Genomic DNA, 18,061 nt, shown 5'->3' with positions numbered 1-18,061 from the left:
ATAGCAATGTGTGATGCCGCAGGAACGACGAACAACATCGTACCTGTAGCAGCAGCGATATTAAGGAAGGATCAACGTGTCAATGATCACCGTTTTTGAATGATTTTGCGATCGTTGATCATCGCTCGTTGGTGTCACATGCTGTGATGTCGCTACCGGAGCCGGTATTATTTACAGTGACCCTACCAAGTGCCCTGTGTTTTTCTCCTGCTTCATTTGATAATATCAAGTTTCTGTTCCATTTGTTTTCAAGATGTTAATCATTCATTGATAACTCTAAATCACCTTCCTCTGCCTTCTATGGGTTAGTTTACATTTTCATTCTCTAGAGCACTGCAAGAGTTATCTGACAAATGGAAAAGGAAGGCTAACTTGAGCAGAAGAGGCAGTGGTTTGCAAATTAATAGTCACTTTTTAGTGCCATGATGGAAGGACCATTTAAAGGTAAGGGTTTTTTTTATTTTTGTATTAATAATAGTGATTATGAAATCAAATATTTTTAGTACAAAATTAAATTCACTGTTTTAGTTTTTATTTAATTCTAGTTTTACTCAAACACTGGGGGCTGCCATCTTGGATTTGCTGTGTTTAATGACAGTTACTGATCTCAAATATGGCAGCAACCTGGGCATGGAGTCTGATAGATGGGCTATGACCCCTTGACTTAGTATGGAGTTCTTCTTGCTGTGAGCTGTACACGCCCCCTGGGATGTCAAGATCACAGCAGAGGGAGGAAATCAGCACCATCGTTGTGGAGCTCACAGTGTATGCTATATGCTGCACTTTCCAACCGTCCCATGCTTGAGATGTGTGAGTATCGGTGCCGGGCAGCTGCCGCTACCCTCTCCCGCTGCTCTCCCCACTGCCATTGCTACCCTGTCCCTTCCCCCAGTTGTCTCCCTGCCACTCTCCCTGCTGCCACTCCCCCCTGTCACCACTCCCCCCTATCGCTACCCTCCCCTGCTGCTACTCTCCTTCGCTGTTGCGACTCACCCCTTGCCACTCTCCCCACCATCACCACTCTCCTGGCCGTCGCCACTCCCCTCCTGCTGCCACTCCCCCCACCTCCCTGCCACTCTCTGCATCGCTGCAACTTCCCCCGCTGCTCCTTCCTGTGTCACGTCAAGCCACACACTAAGTAGGACCCCAAGGTACCCCGAAAAACTTTAACCCATATACATGGATCTGGAATTACTGCAGGGGTTCACTGCCTCTAAGGTAGGCCGCATTCCAGAGACAGGGATAGTCACCAGGCAAGGTCTAAACAAAAACGTCAGCAAGGTACAAAATGGGAAGGCAGGGGGAATATCCAGGAAACAGGCCGAAGTCAAATCGAGATATCAGGTGAGGTACAACAGAGCAGGCAGGAGGAATGTCCGGAAAACATGTCGAGGTCAAAACCGGGATGACAGGTAAGGTACAAAACAGCAGGCAGAAGGGACGTCAATAAACAAAGCCAAGTTCATAGGAGACATAAAGCAAGGTGCACAGTACCAGGAAGGATGTGGCTCACAGCAACACAAGACTATATCTGGCAAAGATCCAAGCACACTGAAGGGTATAAAAAGGGTGTGGTGCCATCCCATAGGCTGGAGTAAGAGCTGATACTAGCTGGAAGGCAAACACCCTTACTGTTAGTCAGCAGTACTGCAAGTTTGAGCCAGACCAAGCCTGGTAAATGTGCGGTGACTTCGCCCACCAGAGTTACTGGAACTGACCTCTCCCCCATCACCAGTATTGCCTGCAGTGTGAACAGAGTAGCACCTGGTGACCGGGGCAGATGTCACTGGAGCAGGCCCTGGTAAAGACGTGACACCTTGCTCTTGTGTGCTCACCTTGGACCTCCGCTCCTCAGCACAACAGAGCACAGTATACTGAGGAGCACGTATACAGTGGAATACGATGGAGCACGGTATACTGAGGAGCATAGTATACATCGGAGCACAGAATATAGCGGTGTGCATTATACAGTGGGGCAGTATACACGGGTGTGCGTGCGGCACAGCATTGCGGATGTGTGTGCGGCAGAGCATTGTGGATGTGCAAGTGGCAGAGCATTAAATGCGGGTGTGTGGCAGAGCATTGCATGCGGGCGTGTGACAAAGCATTGCATGTGGGCATGCATGCAGCAGAGCATTGCCAGCGTGCATGCGGCAGAGCATTGCAGGCGAATGTGAATGTAGCAGAGCATTAAGGGCATGCGTGCAGCAGAGCATTGTGGGTGTGTGTGTGGCAGAGAATTGCGGGCATGCGTGTGATAGAGCAGATTCTGCCTACTTTTATTGCAGTTGTAATGTGACCTAGTTCTACAGTAGTTCTCCTATCAAACTTTTTAATTTTTTCATGTTTTGCTCAATTAAAAACAAAAACAAATAATAATATTTAAACAAACATTAAAACGTTACATTTTTTCAGTAATTATTTTTTTTTTTTTGGACACCACTTTAAATACTGATGTAATCCTTCAAATGAAGAATTACATAACCTGTATTATTATTAATGAGTATAAATGTATTCCAGGAACTTAAGCAATTTGCCAAATTGAGAGCTGGCCTTCTTGACTTATAGATAAAGATGAGAATAAAAACCTGTCTGAAATCAATCAATAAATAAAATATTCTTTCTTGACAGATAAAGAGGTATGACACACTGAAAGATAGAATTCCATAAAGATGTAGTGCTAAAACAAGAAAACATATACTGTATATAGAGAGATTATAAAAGATATCATGAAAAGTCATTTGAAGTCATAATTCGGAAAATCTGATTCTTTTCACCTTGTGTAAGACTATATACTTTTTATTTCCCAATGTTGTTTGCTTGGGAATGCTATAACAAGAGATTTAGGAGTGCACTAAGCATTTGTGGATGACTTGCATTGGGTTGGAAGGCTGTCATATATACTTGACATACATATGATAGCTGCCTCTGATTATTACATCATGTTCCTAACTTATGAGACCAGACTTTATACTACTGAATGACATTCATGGATCAAACACAATCACAACTAGCCTACAGAAACTAAATCCACAGTATCCTCTATTTGCCAATTTTCTTACTGATTAAAGTTGCCAAAAGTGTATTCATAGAAAATTCTTTATTAAAAAAAAGGTAATAAATACATGTAAAAAAAACCTGTAGAGTTTACAGAAAGTTTATAACCCCAGATCAGATACCCATACTTTGCACTGACGAGGGGCAATCACCCCGAAACACCGTGTCTGCAAATTGGGATTCTGATCTGGCATATATGCTAAGGGGCATTTTGCACACTATGACATCGCAAGCCGATGCTTGCGATGCCGAGCGCGATAGTCCCCGCCCCCGTCGCAGCTGCGATATCATGGTGATAGCAGCCGTAGCGAACATTATCGCTACGGCAGCTTCCCATGCAATCACCTGCCCTGCGACGTCGCTCTGGCCGGCAAACCACCTCCTTATTAAGGGGGCGGGTTGTGAGGCGTCGTAGCGACGTCACACGACAGGCGACCAATAGAAGCGGAGGGGCGGAGCTGAGCAGGACGTAAACATTGCGCCCACCTCCGTCCTTTGGCATAGCCGGCGTGAGCCGCAGGACGCAGGTAAGGTGATGTTCCTCGCTCCTGCGGCTTCACACACAGCGATGTGTACTGCCGCAGGAACGAGGAACAACATCGTAACATCGGTCCTTCCGAATTTATGGAAATGACCGACGCTACACCGATCATACGATTTGGACTTTTTTGCGCTGCTTAAGTGTATCAAAAAGGATTTACACACTATGATATCGACTGCGACGCCGGATGTGCGTTTCGATTTGACCCCACCGACATCGCAGCTGCGATGTCATAGTGTGCAAAGTGCCCCTAAATCTTATAAAAAGGCTTGTTTAAAAAGCCACTTATGACTTTTAGTATTGCTACTTCCATTAGTTGGTGCTAGATTTGGTCTCCTTCCTCTCTGGAGGGACAATCAGAAAGTTTATAAAAATGAAAAAGTCTGCATAAATACATAGAAAATTAATAAATAGCAAAATGATTGGCATAAGGGTTATGGAGATGTTTGATGTTTTTAATTGTCTATGTTTCTTTGTTCTTTTTTTGTATCTATAAGACAATTAACATACGCATAATTTGTGATAAGAAATTAGAAGTCAGGTAAAGTGGTATGATAAAACATGTGCAAGTCTTGAACAAGAAATACTTTGTAAATGCTTAAATAGAGCTGGAAATGATGGATATTGACAATATAACAGTATAATGTTTTTTTGTTATGTAAACTTTTACCAACTGTCTACAGTTCAGTACAGTGGCAACTAGCTAGGCACGATTAGGCTGCGTTCACGTGAAGTGAATTTACAAAGATCCATAGTCTCAAAAATATAAATAATTTGTAAATTCTAATAGAATTCCTTTCCCCTTGAATACATTTTCCTATCTCTAACAGTTAAGCTTAAAATAGTGATTTGTTTTTGGTGAAGTTTTCCTTTCTTTTTTGCAGATGACTAATAATATCTAATAATATTTATTAGTTAAATGAGAGAGGAAAATACTGAGTAATGAAAAGACAATGTAAAATCATTATGGTATGTGTTAGAGCTGAGCACATCTAAAAAAATTGAATTCACCAAATTATGCGGATTTTCACAAGAATTCGATATGCAGCTAAGTTATTCCCTGTGTATTGAATTATGTGCTGGAATCTCTATATTTATGCTCATCTTATTGCTCACCTTTCCAGCCCCGTCTGATCTTCACCGTCCTCCATATAGTCCTAGGTGCATTTTTATCACCATTACTAAGCTCTAAATCCCTGCACGATCTGCACAAGATCATAACCTTATCATAGCCATAAGTTCCAACTAGCATGGGTCAGCACTAGAAATAAGATACATTGAAGACCAGAAGAGGGACGGTGAAGAGTGAAAAGGACAGAGAGGTGAGAGGTAACGTGAGTATACATATATTTTCTTTTTTGACCTTTTGATTGGACTTTGTAGTCAACCGGCCGACATTTTACTGAATATATGTAGAAATATATTACGAAACAATCTGCATTTTGGCACATGCAAATTCTTGTAATTTTAAAACTAAATTCGATATTAACTTATAATTAGGACCTGTGATAACATTTACTGTTAACTAGAGTTGATCGAATCCACCAAAATCTGGGACCGGCGGATGCTTGCTGGATTGAAAAAAAATCTAGATCCGCTCCGGATTCCGGTGCCCATATGAGTCTATGGGAACCAGAATCCAGAGATTAAAAATGTTTGTGGAAGGGATATGGGGGTAGGAGAGTGCGCGGTATACTCACCAGAGGCTCTGTCATGGCAGCAAACTCCTTCCGGTTCACGCTTTTCCCTTCCGGAGCCGACAATTCGATATCATTGTTTTGCCTGCCCACCGGTGCATGTAATTGGTTGCAGCTAGAAGCGCCTCCACCCTGAGTGTCAGCGTGTCAGCTAACTGCAACCATTCACAGGCGAGAGGATGGCCAGTGGGCGGGAAAAACACGGAAAGCTATGTGTATATGCTGCACAGTACAGGAAGTGAATGCGCGACCCAGAAGCAGTGTGCCACCATGACACCGAGTCTTGGTAAGTATGAAAAGCTGTTTTATTTCTGTTTTTCTTTATTTTTCAATTCTTTTCCCCCAGTTACAGATCGTGCATCTGGAATTCCGGATCCGGGTCCGATACTCGGAAATCTTTGAAACCGCGCGGATCTGGACTCTTACAGTTTGGATCCGCTCAGTCCTACTGTTAACAGATAGTGATAGGAGGGAAGGGGCAAAGTATAAATTGTTTAGATCTATGCTAAGGAGTCTATGGAAAATACTTTGGGTGTTCATCGCTAATTACAAATTTTTCTACTTAGAACTCAATTTTTTTTATTTTTGGAGCTGAGTTACACTTTATAGAATTTTAAGTAAAGTATATTGAAAAGTAAGAACATTTTATTAGCTCTTAATTTACTGGGTAAAATAAATTCTTAAGAAAGCTGCATTCTATTCATAAAATAAATTATTTTCTTGCTCAGCCAGTGTTAAATGGCTTAAATTGTCTATTTTATTTTAATAGACTTGCATGACAGCAATATAAACTGTATTTGCTTCAGAACATAAATATTGTATTTGAATAATATAATCACTATTATTAAAATGAAACAAATTAATCACTCTTTTAGTATTCATATAAAATGGTGCACTTTGTTGTAAAATAGATTACTCTAGCCTTATATGAGTAGCTTTTATAATGTGCTTGTCAAGATTATACTTACAGATGACTGATTTTGATGTGTTATACATTTCTCTGCAATACATAAGATGGCAGAGAAAACGAATAAGCTTTTAACAATTTACATTATTATTTATAATACATATTACATTTGTGTTAAAGGGGTATTCTCAATCTGTGTCTTGCGCTGGTTAGAGTTCTGCAATCTCCTTACTTCTTGGTCTCCGGGGTGGTCACTCCTCCTTGAATGACATTTTTTTTATCAGTTACAGAACTGTAGAATTAGCATAAAGTGTTTGAGCTTTGTATTTCTACTGTAAGGGGTGCTTCACACACAGCGAGCTCACTGCCGAGATCGCTGCTGAGTCACGCTTTTTGTGACGCAGCAGTGACCTCATTAGCGATCTCGCTGTGTGTGACACTGAGCAGCGATCTGGCCCCTGCTGCGAGATCGCTGCTCGTTACACACAGCCCTGGTTCGTTTTCTTCAAAGCCGCTCTCCTGCTGTGACACACAGATCGCTGTGTGTGACAGCAAGAGAGCGACAAATGAAGCGAGCAGGGAGCAGGAGCCGGCGTCTGACAGCTGAGGTAAGCTGTATCCAAGATAAACATCGGGTAACCAAGGTGGTTACCCGATATTTACCTTAGTTACCAGCCTCTGCAGCTCTCACGCTGCCTGTGCTGCCGGCTCCGGCTCTCTGCACATGTAGCTGCTGTACACATCGGGTTAATTAACCCGATGTGTACAGCAGCTAGGAGAGCAAGGAGCCAGCGCTAAGCAGTGTGCGCGGCTCCCTGCTCTCTGCACATGTAGCTGCATTACACATCGGGTTAATTAACCCGATGTGTACTGTAGCTAGGAGAGCAAGGAGCCAGCGCTCAGTGTGCGCGGCTCCCTGCTCCCTGCTCACACTGGTAACTAATGTAAACATCGGGTAACCATACCCGATGTTTACCTTAGTTACCAGTCTCCGCAGCTTCCAGACGGCGGCTCCGTGCAAGCCCAGCGTCGCTTGCATGTCGCTGCTGGCTGGGGGCTGTTCACTGGTCGCTGGTGAGATCTGCCTGTTTGACAGCTCACCAGCGACCATGTAGCGATGCAGCAGCGATCCTGACCAGGTCAGATCGCTGGTCGGATTACTGCTGCATCGCTAAGTGTGAAGGTACCCTAACAAAGTCAGAAATCAGTGATTTGTTCCTATTCTATAATGTTATCACTAGTTTGAAGAAAGCAAGGGCCAATCACAGATCGCATAATCAATTAAAAGCAACAACTCCCTATAATGAATACATAAGGCAAGAAATGGAGTCTTTGATTTTGCAGGATTACAAAAGCATACCATCACATTTATCGAGTTACCAGCGATTCCGAAAATGATGCAACCTGATAAGGATCACTGGTAAGTCGCTGGGAGGTCGCTGGTGAGATGTCACACAGTCAGACCTTACCAACGACTCAGTAATGATACAGTTCGCAGTAGTGACCTGTATAACGATCTCTGCTGTCAGACCCTGTAACACAGTGTCAAACACAGCGATGTGTCTTGCCCAGCAGGACATCGCCTTTGAGGAAAATGGTTCAGGACATTCAGCAACAATCGGTGACCTCACAGCAGGAGCCAGGTAATTGCTGGATGTCACACACAGCGACATCGCTAGCAAGATCACTGTTGCGTCACAAATACCGTGAATCAGCAGCGATGAAGCTTGCGATGTCGCTGAAGGCCACATCTCACTAAACGACATTGATAGTGACATCGCTGCTGAGTCACGGTTTTTGTGACGCAACAGCAATCTTGCTAGCGATGTCGCTGTGTTTGACATCCAGCAACGACCTGGCCCCTGCTGTGAGGTCGCCGGTCATTGCTGAATGTCCAGGACCATTTTCTTCAAAGGCGATGTCCTGCTGGGCAAGACACATCGCTATGTTTGACACTGTGTTACAGGGTCTGACAGCAGAGATCGTTATACAGGTCGCTACTGCAACCTGTATCATTACTGAGTCGTTGGTAAGGTCTGACTGTGTGATATCTCACCAGCGACCTCCCAGCAACTTAACAGCGATCCTTATCAGGTCGCATCGTTTTTGGGATCGCTGGTAACTCTATAAATGTGATGGGGGCTTTAGCGAGACGTGGCCTTTAGATGAAAAAACGTTCTTGTTTAGACTGTCAGAATGAGATCACTGATGGATTCTCAGTTAAAGAGATTAACTACTTTATCTAGTTAGTGCAGCTTTTCTCACAATCTGACCAACATTTTTGTCCAATACTATAGATATATCAAGTGCTCTGGATAGGACCAAGCATTTAAGCAGCCTCTTGAGCTTGTTTCTCCACTTTGCAGGAGCCTCTTTTACATGATCGATAGCTCACGGTCTGATTTCCTTGCTTGGCTCCTGATGTCACACGGTGAAAGCAAGCTATCAGCTAAAGACCTACATGACCAGATATGAGGTAAGAGGGAGCAAAGGGTTTAGATTCTTTTTTTTAAAGATATCATGTAAAATATTTTATATTCATAATTCAGCATTAAAATTCTGGTGTATTCTGTTCCTTTAAATATTACACTTAAGTGGACTTTACACGCTACGAGATCGCTACAGCAATCTCGTTGGGGTCACGGATTTTGTGACGCACATCCGGCCGCTGTAGCGATCTTGTTGTGTGTGACTCCTAGGAGCGATTTTGGATCGTTGCAAAAACGTCCAAAATCGCTCCTTGTTGACATGGGGGTCCTCTCCCAATTATCGCTGCTGTCGCTTGGGCAAAGTTGATCCTCGTCCCTGCGGCAGCACACATTGCTACGTGTGACGCCGCAGGAACGAGGAACCTTTCCTTACCTGCCACACGCCAGCAATGAGGAAGGAAGAAGGTGGGCGGGATGCTCGTCCCACTCATCTCCGCCCCTCCGCTTTGATTGGGCGGCTGCTTAGTGACGTCACTGTGACGCCAAGCGACGTCGCCGAGCAGGTAAGTACGTGTGACGCTGCTGTAGCGATAATGTTCGCTACAGCAGCGATCTTCACATATCTGCATAACGATAGGGGCAGGTGCTATCACGCTCACCATCGCTAGCATCGGCTGGCTATGTCGCAGCGTGTAAAGCCACCCTTAGTACAGACATCTGACATTGAATAGATGAGCACATGACCTCCAGGATCCCCTGCTTAATGCTGTTATTTTTCTCCTATTTGGAGATGAGATCAAATGAAAGTGGCAGAAAAAGTCATTTGTTTCCAAGTAGGAATTGCTGAGCCCCATTATAGTCTGTTTGGCAAAATTGACCTGCAATATAGTTCTTAAATGCAAATGTAGGGGGTGAGAATTTATGTGCTCAGACTAGCCTTACAAATCTTGAAGAAACAATAATATACTTTCATTTCTATTGCTTAGTAAGGCCTTTCACTGACCTTAACTGTGTAGTATATATAGTCTGTTCAGCAGATATATTGTCCTTTTTTCAGGAGGTATATGAACAAAACCCATATAGAGGCATTATTTAGTAAGAGTAATAATTAAATGGTATCAATTCCTTTTTGGCATTAAAGGGGTTATCCGGCTTATTTTGCTGAGTTTTCTTTATTGCACTATTGGGCTACATTGGGGCAGGTAAGTAGATAGTGACTACCTACCTGCCCTGCTGTCAGCCCCTCTCCCCGGCTCAGAGCAGTCATGTGACTTCTCCTGCTGTGATTTTGCGGCTTCCTGTGATGTCACGATGACAGAGCAGAAGCTTATGTTTGCCTTATAGATGGACATTACAACCGATGTCATGTCCCCGCCCCCTTTCCCTGCACCCTCTTACACATTCCTCCGCACCCTCCTCACATTACTACTCTCCCCTGCCACTGCTGTGGGACCTGGGAGCTGGGGGAGGGGCCTGATGGTGGCTGCTCGCGATATTAGTATCAGCACTGGCCCTCTGCTCAGGATCGTACTTCAAATGTATCGGCATCACAGATGCCAATACACTTCACAGCACTGATGAGAGGAAGTGCTGCGCTGCTTCTCATCACTGTCCCGCTGTCTGCTTTGAAAGTTCAGTACAGCAGTGATGCCACTACTGTGCTGATATGAGCATAGCAGACAGCGGGAGAACGAGGAGCAGTGGCGGGGACCGTTGAAAGGTGAGTATGCATGTATTCCCTAAATGGTGGGGGGCTGCAAAGCGACAAGGGGGTCTGCAGAGCAATGTGTGGGGTCTGCAGAGCAACATGAGGGGCTGCAGAATGCCGTGTGGAGGGTCGTGCAGAGCCCTATGTGGTAGGGGTGCAGAGCCCTATGTGGTGGGGGTGAAGAACCCTATGTAGTGGGGTCTGAAGAGTCCTATGTCGTGGGGGTGCAGAGCCCTATGTGGTGGGGTGCAGAACCCTATGTAGTGGGGTCTGCAGAGCGCTATGTGGTGGGCTCTGCAGAGCCCTATGTGGTGGGGTCTGAAGAGCCCTATGTGGTGTGGTATGCAGACCCCTATGTGGTGGGGTCTGAAAAATCCTATGTGGTGGGTTCTGCAAAGCCCTATGTGGTGGGATCTGCAGTGCCCCATGTGGGGGTGTTATTTCCAATGTTGGAGTGATGAGAGGTCAGTGCTAGGGCAGAATACTGACAGCCAATGAATGTGCAGAGGGCGGGTCTGGACAGTGAGGCCGGGCGGTGCCAGCTCTGACCATGAAGTTTGGCACAGGAAAATGTCATGTTTGGTTGAGCTGCATGTAAACAAAGTGTGCAGAGAATAAAGGGATAATTCAAGAGGAGCTAAGGTTATAAAACAAAAAAAATTTAGGGGTGTTTCATATGACAATACAGCACAAATTAGACAGAATAATTTGGTAGTACCATTGATTTGAGACTAGTAATTAAAATCTTAGCTGATACTGGTGTAGTATTTAAATTAATTTTTTTCTTATTTAAAGTTTATAGATGACATTATTCCTGGTCAATGTGGCTATTATCTACAGTTATCTAGGTTGCCATGTGTGGTTATTTAGGGATTCATTAAGGCCATGTCTCACTATGCGACATTGCTAGCGACATCGCTGCTGAGTCACGTTTTTTTGTGACACAACAGCGATCTTGCTAGCGATGTCGCTGTGTTTGACATCCAGCAACGACCTTGCCCCTGCTGTGAGGTCGCCAGTCATTGCTGAATGTCATGGACCATTTTGTGGTCATTGCTCTCCCTCTGTGAAGCACACATTGCTGTGTTTGACAGCGTGAGAGCAACGATCTGAATGTGCCAGGAGCAGGGAGCCGGCTTCTGCGGACGCTGGTAACCAAAGTACACATTGGGTAACCAAGCAAAGCACTTTGCTTGGTTACCTGATATTTACCTTGGTTACCAGCATCCGCAGCTTCTAGCAGCTGGCTCCCTGCTCCCTGCACACATAGCCAAGATACACAATGGGTAACTATAAGCAAAGCACTTTGCTTAGTAAACCGATATGTATTATGGTTACCAAGCACAGCGTCATTACACGGGTCACTCGTGGATGGTGGCTGATCTCTGATTGCTGTGGAGATCTGCCTGATTGACAGCTCACCAGCGACCATGTAGCGATGCTCCAGCGATCCCTGCTAGGTAAGATCGCTGGTGGGATCGCTGGAGCGTCGCTAAGTGTGACGGCACCTTTAGTTCACCCTATTAGATTCACCTTACTGATAAAGCTATTCGGCCAAATACAGTAGTTATGTGAGCGGAGCATGTATGGACAGCTTTGTACAATGTGCCACTCCATAGTGTCACTGTACAGTGCTAATATATGTCTATAATGTGGAATCCACTGGAGTACGTGTTACTGAAAATGGAATTGACAGAAAAACATCTGTACACTCTATATAAAATTGGTAGGCTTCTGTGGGTGCCATATTTTATTCTGGTAAACTGAGCCAAGCTATGTGTTACGGGGGGGCTGTCTGATAATAAAACCTAAAGGAATATCAGACAGTCAGGGTCCACCGTGCAGACTCTGCTGTAGACTATGGCAGAGTGCAATACCTCTGTTAAACTCACAGAGGAATATAATTAGTAAATAAGGCAATTCCTCCCTTAAGGCCCAGTCACACTAAGCAACTTACCAGCAATCCCAACAACGATAGGGATCGCTGGTAAGTTGCTAGGAGGTTGCTGGTGAGATGTCACACTGCAACGCTCCAGCGATCCCAACAGCAACCTGACCTGGCAGGGATCGCTGGAGCGTGGCTACACGAGTTGCTGGTGAGCTCACCAGCAACCAGTGACCAGCCCCCAGTCTCCTAGTTACAGCACACATCGGGTTAATTACCTGATGTGTGCTGCAGCTAAATGTGCACAGAGCAGGGAGCAGCGCACAATGCTTAGCGCTGGCTCCTTGCTCTCCGAGTTACAGCACACATCGGGTTAATTAAGCCGATGTGTCCTGCAGCTACATGTGCAAAGAGCAGGAGCCGGCACTGACAGTGAGAGCGGCGGAGGCTGGTAACCAATGTAAATATCGGGTAACCAAGGACAGGGCTTCTTGGTTACCCGATATTTACATTGGATACCAGCCTCCACAGAAGCCGGCTCCTGCTGCCTGCACATTTAGTTGTTGCTGTCTCGCTGTCACACACAGCGATCTGTGCTTCACAGCGGGACAGCAACAACTAAAAAATGGCCCAGGACATTCAGCAACAACCAACAACCTCACAGCAGGGGCCAGGTTGTTGCTGGATGTCACAAACAGCAACATCGCTAGCAACGTCACAAAAGTTGTTCGTTAGCAGCGATGTTGCTAGCGATGTTGCTTAGTGTGACGGGGCCTTTACTTGGAGGGTGTGTGGAATGATCTCTGTTAATGATCACAGAGACAAAAGCAGTGAGTGTGAAATGGCACCTACCTAGGTCCGTTCCTCTAGTGGTGCCAGGAGACGGACAGCAGCGTAATCCGCACAAAGCTCCTACCTGCGTTCGCTCCACTAGTGTGCGAGGACACGAATAACTAGATATGGCACCTGCCTACGTCCGCTCTTCTAGTGGTGCAAAAGAGACGGACAGCAGCATAAGCCGCACAAAGCTCCTACCTCTGTTTGCTCCCCTAGTGTGCGAGGATACGAACAACTGCCAGATGCAGTATAAGGAACGTTACCCTAGCGGCAACATCCACCTACGAGTAGAATCACAAGGCCCAGCCGGACCATGTGCCTCAGGCACCTGCCTATGTCCGCTCCACTAAGAGGTAAGGATACGGACTCCAGCCGAAGCTGTAAGGTATAAGAACGCTACCCTGCCGGTAGCGCTCACCTAACATAGACAGAGAGATGTCTAGAGGGACGTGCACAGGGCGTCTACCCTCACGCATGAACCAAGAGGACTGAGCGCTGGGCGGCGTGCGTCAGGGTCTTATATAGACTTTGTGCCTCATCCAAGATGGAGGACACCAGAACCAATCCGCTGCCAGAACGACAGGAATGACGTCACGCTGGCCTATCACCGAGCAAAGCGTCACAAGCACATGTCCAGCGGCCAATCGGCATAGAAGGTGTCAGAGACATGTGACCACATGTCACAAGCACATGAGCAGTGGCCAATCAGCTTAGAAGGTGTCATTGACATGTGACCTCGTGTCAGCGATGATGTCACCCGCACATGTGCAATGGCTCCAAGATAGGACTTAGTCTCCAGCGCTTGCACATGTGCAGTAGCAAGAAATCCGGACATAGTCTCCAGAGCCACAGCAACCGTAACACTATGGTTGTGTTACTGATCCTTTACTGACGAACAATGTACAAATATTTGCATTTGATAAATTGGCCTATATCATGTATCAGTGATTTCTAAACTCCAGGCCCTATACACCGCAGTTAAGATTTATTGATTAACTATGCAAAGAACACTTTTCTGAGGCACTGACTTTATCACTTGCATAATGGCAAGGAAATTCTGAAAACATGACCTGTTTGGGTACTTAAAAACTGGAGTTGAGAAACAGTGTCACATACCATAATACATAGTATGTCACTGTTTTGTATGCTTCATCAATGATATTTCCGTAACAGGATGTTTGTTTAAAAAATAAAATGAAAATTGTGTTCTCTGTGGTTAAGATGTTATTGAAATGACAATCTTTTTCTTCGGTTTTGTATTCATTGACTACAACATGAATGGATGTTTTTCCTGTCTTTGCATTTGAATCTCGAATTTGAATATCTCATGGGAACAAAAGACATCTATGCCGTGCCTTAAACAAAAGATTATTCAAATTATAAGTGAAGACAGTGACAAGTCTACAAATATGACCTTTTAATCGTTGCATATTTTCAGGCTTTTGCTTAAAAAAAATATATTTACCATATAATACCTTTTACCAGTTGCTTAAAATGTGATATGCAATGTTTGATTATTGTATAGATTGCAGATGAAAGGTGGTGTCACACACAGCGACAACAACGTCGCTGCTACGTCACCATTTTCTGTGACGTTGCAGTGACGTCCCGTCGCTGTTGCTGTGTGTGGCATCCAGCAACGAGCTGGCCCCTGCTGTGAGGTTGCCGCTCGTTGCTGAATGTCCAGCTTCATTTTTTGGTCGTCGCTCTCCCGCTGAGACGCACAGATCGCTGTGTGTGACAGCGAGAGAGCGACAAAATGAAGCGAGCAGGGAGCAGGAGCCGGCATCTGGCAGCTGCGGTAAGCTGTAACCAAGGTAAACAATGGGTAACCAAGGTGGTTACCCGATATTTACCTTTGTTACCAGCCTCCGCCGCTCTCACGCTGCCAGCGCCGGTTCCTGCTCTCTGCACATGTAGCTGCAGTACACATCGTGTAATTAACCCGATGTGTACTGTAGCTAGGAGAGCAGGGAGCCAGCGCTCAGTGTGCGCGGCTCCCTGCTCTCTGCACATGTTGCAGCACAGCGACGCGTGTCGTTATGATCGCTGCTTCGGCTGCTGTGTTTGACAGCTAAGCAGCGATCATAACAGCGACTTACAAGGTCGCTGCTACGTCACAGAAAATGGTGACGTAAAAGCGACGTCGTTGTCGCTGTCGTTTAGTGTGACCCCAGCTTAATACTCAAAATCAATGGTGCATAAAATGTGTCTGCATGCTGTAAATTGTAATATAGTAAGTTTACATAGTTATATAGTACTCTTTGTTATGTCTTAAGGTATCATGCCCTCCTATTTTTGATGACCAACAAAGGTAAAGTAGACAGCTAAGGGATGCAACCTTTACCTTGACTGGTTATCAGAAATACTAATCCAAACAAAGAGAGACCCCAATTAAATGTAGACCAAATGTAAATAGGGTCTCTCCCTATGTTTGGATTAGTAATTGGATTGTGACCCTAGTATACACTTTAGCAGTGTTTTGGTAAATGGTTATCAGAAATAGAGGGGATCTCACGCCATTTTTTAAAAATTATTTTTCATAATCAGGCAATGTAAAGCAGAGATTTGAGGGCTAATATTATCAGACTGGGAAGGCACATTATTATTTGCCCCTTCATAGTTTAAAAATAACTTCTTCAAATTCAAATTCAGGCAATGCCACTTCTGTGGCATTGCCTGACTCTTCCCAATTGCCCTGGACGAGGCTCCATAAGTTGTACTTACCGCTGATCGGGGGTGACCTCTGGAGATTCATTTTGGGTTGTTATTTAAGAATGTTGATGATGATTCTGATTGTCTCAGACCTGTACCTGTCTTGTGTCAGTTTTTATTTTTAATCCACCTACCTTCTTGTTTGTATGCCTTTTTGCATTGAAGAAAATTGAAAAAAAAATTTCAGGGTTGATAGCGCATGTGTAATAAAGATAATTGTTTGAGCCAAATATTGTGCACATGTGCTCCTCCAGCCTGGGTTTCCTGCATGCTGAAAGTTATGCTGCATGAGCGGAAACTACATTGTGAAAGCAGCGCATGTGTAAATACAGAAGAATTTTGCAGCGCAATCTCCAATAGCTGCGCATGCATCCCTATAAGCAGGACACACTGTGGTGCCGTATTCATCTCGAGCTGAGCATATATCTTGTAGATTTAATAGGGACATATGGTGTGTGCTCGGTCAAAACACATCTAACATCGGAGCAAAAAGGTATAGACCATATGTTGATCCCTTGTGTATAGATTATCCTAGTGTTCCCGGAGGGAGGTGCATGTAACTGTAAATAACCATTATTGCAGATTGTCTCCAAGAAAGAATCGATACATAGAAGGAAACTGTCACATCCTCAACGGACTCCGCTCCTGCGACTTCTGCTTCAGTCACCAGGCGCCGCCATATTTCTGCCAAGGACTGTGCTGGTGATAGGAGAGGAGTCAGTGCCAGTGGCTCTGGTGGGTGCAGGCTCCGATCATCCACTAAGCTGGGTTTCCCTGGGAGCTGCAATACCACTGGCTGACTGTAGGTAGTGTATATCTTACAGCTGAAGTTACCACCATTCAGCTACAGCCAATGAGGAGACACCACACCCTTCTAATCCACCCTCTTGTCTGCTGGTCACTGCCAGAGATAGTTTTGTATTCCTGCTAGTGTCTGGTTCCTGTTCTGTTTTGACTATTGATCCCTGTGTTTTGACCTCTGCCTGCTCTCTGTTTACTCTCCTGGTTGCAATTTTTATACCTTGCTACTATCTCCAGTTTTGACCTCTGCCTGATTTCCTGACTATGCTCCTGCCTGCCAATTTTGTCCCTTTTTGTGCATTCTGGTTTGGACCATGCCTGACGACCACTCTTTCCTTTATTGCAGCCTTCCATAGGCAACTATCTACTGGACCTTATGTAGTTCGAAATCCCTGTAAATGGGTTAAAGGGTTTCAGGGTTCTTGAGATCCTGCCAACTTGGTGGCTAGTCCTAGTCTGTCCATGACAGTCATCCTGAGTCTGTGGTCAAGAGCAGACATTACAGAAACACATATGTCACACCTAAAGGAGGAATCTTTTCAAAGCCACCCTTTTTACACATTGTACATGTCATACCCTGACTAAATGAAAAAAATACCTATTCAATACATAATCCTGATAATCATTAGACAATGTTTGTACAGTTTATTAATATGACATGGCAAAAGGGCTACTAAAAACACAAAGTTCACCAAGGACATCAGTGTATCCATTATAAGATATTGTTAGGTTAGTATGAAATAGAGAAATTCAATTTACACGGTATTGTACTAAAAGTACAAATTGAGAGCCATAAACCATTATTGCCCAGATGGCAAAAAATAAAAAGTAGATATGAGGTGTACGTAGAAAAATTCCCCTCCAAGGCCACCCACTTTCGCTTGCGCATGTTGCAGCATATTACATACAGACATATAATAGTAGATGCTAGTCAATAGGTGGTAGACAAGTTAGGCTCAAAAATATTCAAGCCAAATGTTCCAGCATATTTGAGGATAGCATTGACAATACAACACAGTACTTTCTTTTGAGAGAGATGTGCATATTACTGAAATATTAGCATTAAATGCTGGTAATTTTACAATATACCATGTCCCTTCGTGTAACACTTATTTTTAGGAACCTGAAAAAAAAACCCTAAGAGAAAACATTAATTAATTTACTTTTTTATTGAACTGGTATTAACCAAATTAATTTTCAAGTGATAGGTTGAATGGCTATGGATTTTGCAGCACAAAGGGAATATCCAAGCCAGGTTGGTTAAAAAGAAAAGGTATGCAGGCGTGAAAGAATCAGATAGACAAATCATGTATTAGGGATAACCATTGAGAAAAGGTCTAGATGATTTCACAAGATGTTTTCTTTTTTGATAATCTTGAATTTATCGCTTGGTATCTGCAAGGTGATCAGGGAAGAGAATCTTTGAGGGTGGAGAGGATTGATTACCTAAAAACAAGAAAGGTGAGGTACATTTAGAAAAATGA

General features: G+C 44.4%; 1 protein-coding gene across 5 annotated transcripts in view; it reads left to right on the top strand.

Annotated features, from left to right (window-relative positions):
• The window catches only part of LINGO2 (leucine rich repeat and Ig domain containing 2), a 2,307,572-nt gene that overhangs the window by 1,258,252 nt on the left and 1,031,259 nt on the right, over positions 1-18,061 (top strand). For 4 of the 5 annotated variants that reach the window (XR_012724629.1, XM_075316938.1, XM_075316928.1 and 1 more), the window contains one exon: positions 8,569-8,678. The exons of the other annotated variant lie outside the window; for it this stretch is intronic. The gene's annotated coding sequence lies outside the window, so the exon portion shown is untranslated. The remainder of the gene's footprint in view (positions 1-8,568; positions 8,679-18,061) is intronic. 5 annotated transcript variants of the gene reach the window in all.

The sequence above is a fragment of the Anomaloglossus baeobatrachus genome, chromosome 1 (genome assembly GCF_048569485.1).
Source record: "Anomaloglossus baeobatrachus isolate aAnoBae1 chromosome 1, aAnoBae1.hap1, whole genome shotgun sequence".
NCBI lineage: Eukaryota > Metazoa > Chordata > Amphibia > Anura > Aromobatidae > Anomaloglossus > Anomaloglossus baeobatrachus.
The sequence above is the reverse complement of the archived record's forward strand: the minus strand, read 5'-3'. Positions and strand labels throughout refer to the sequence as shown.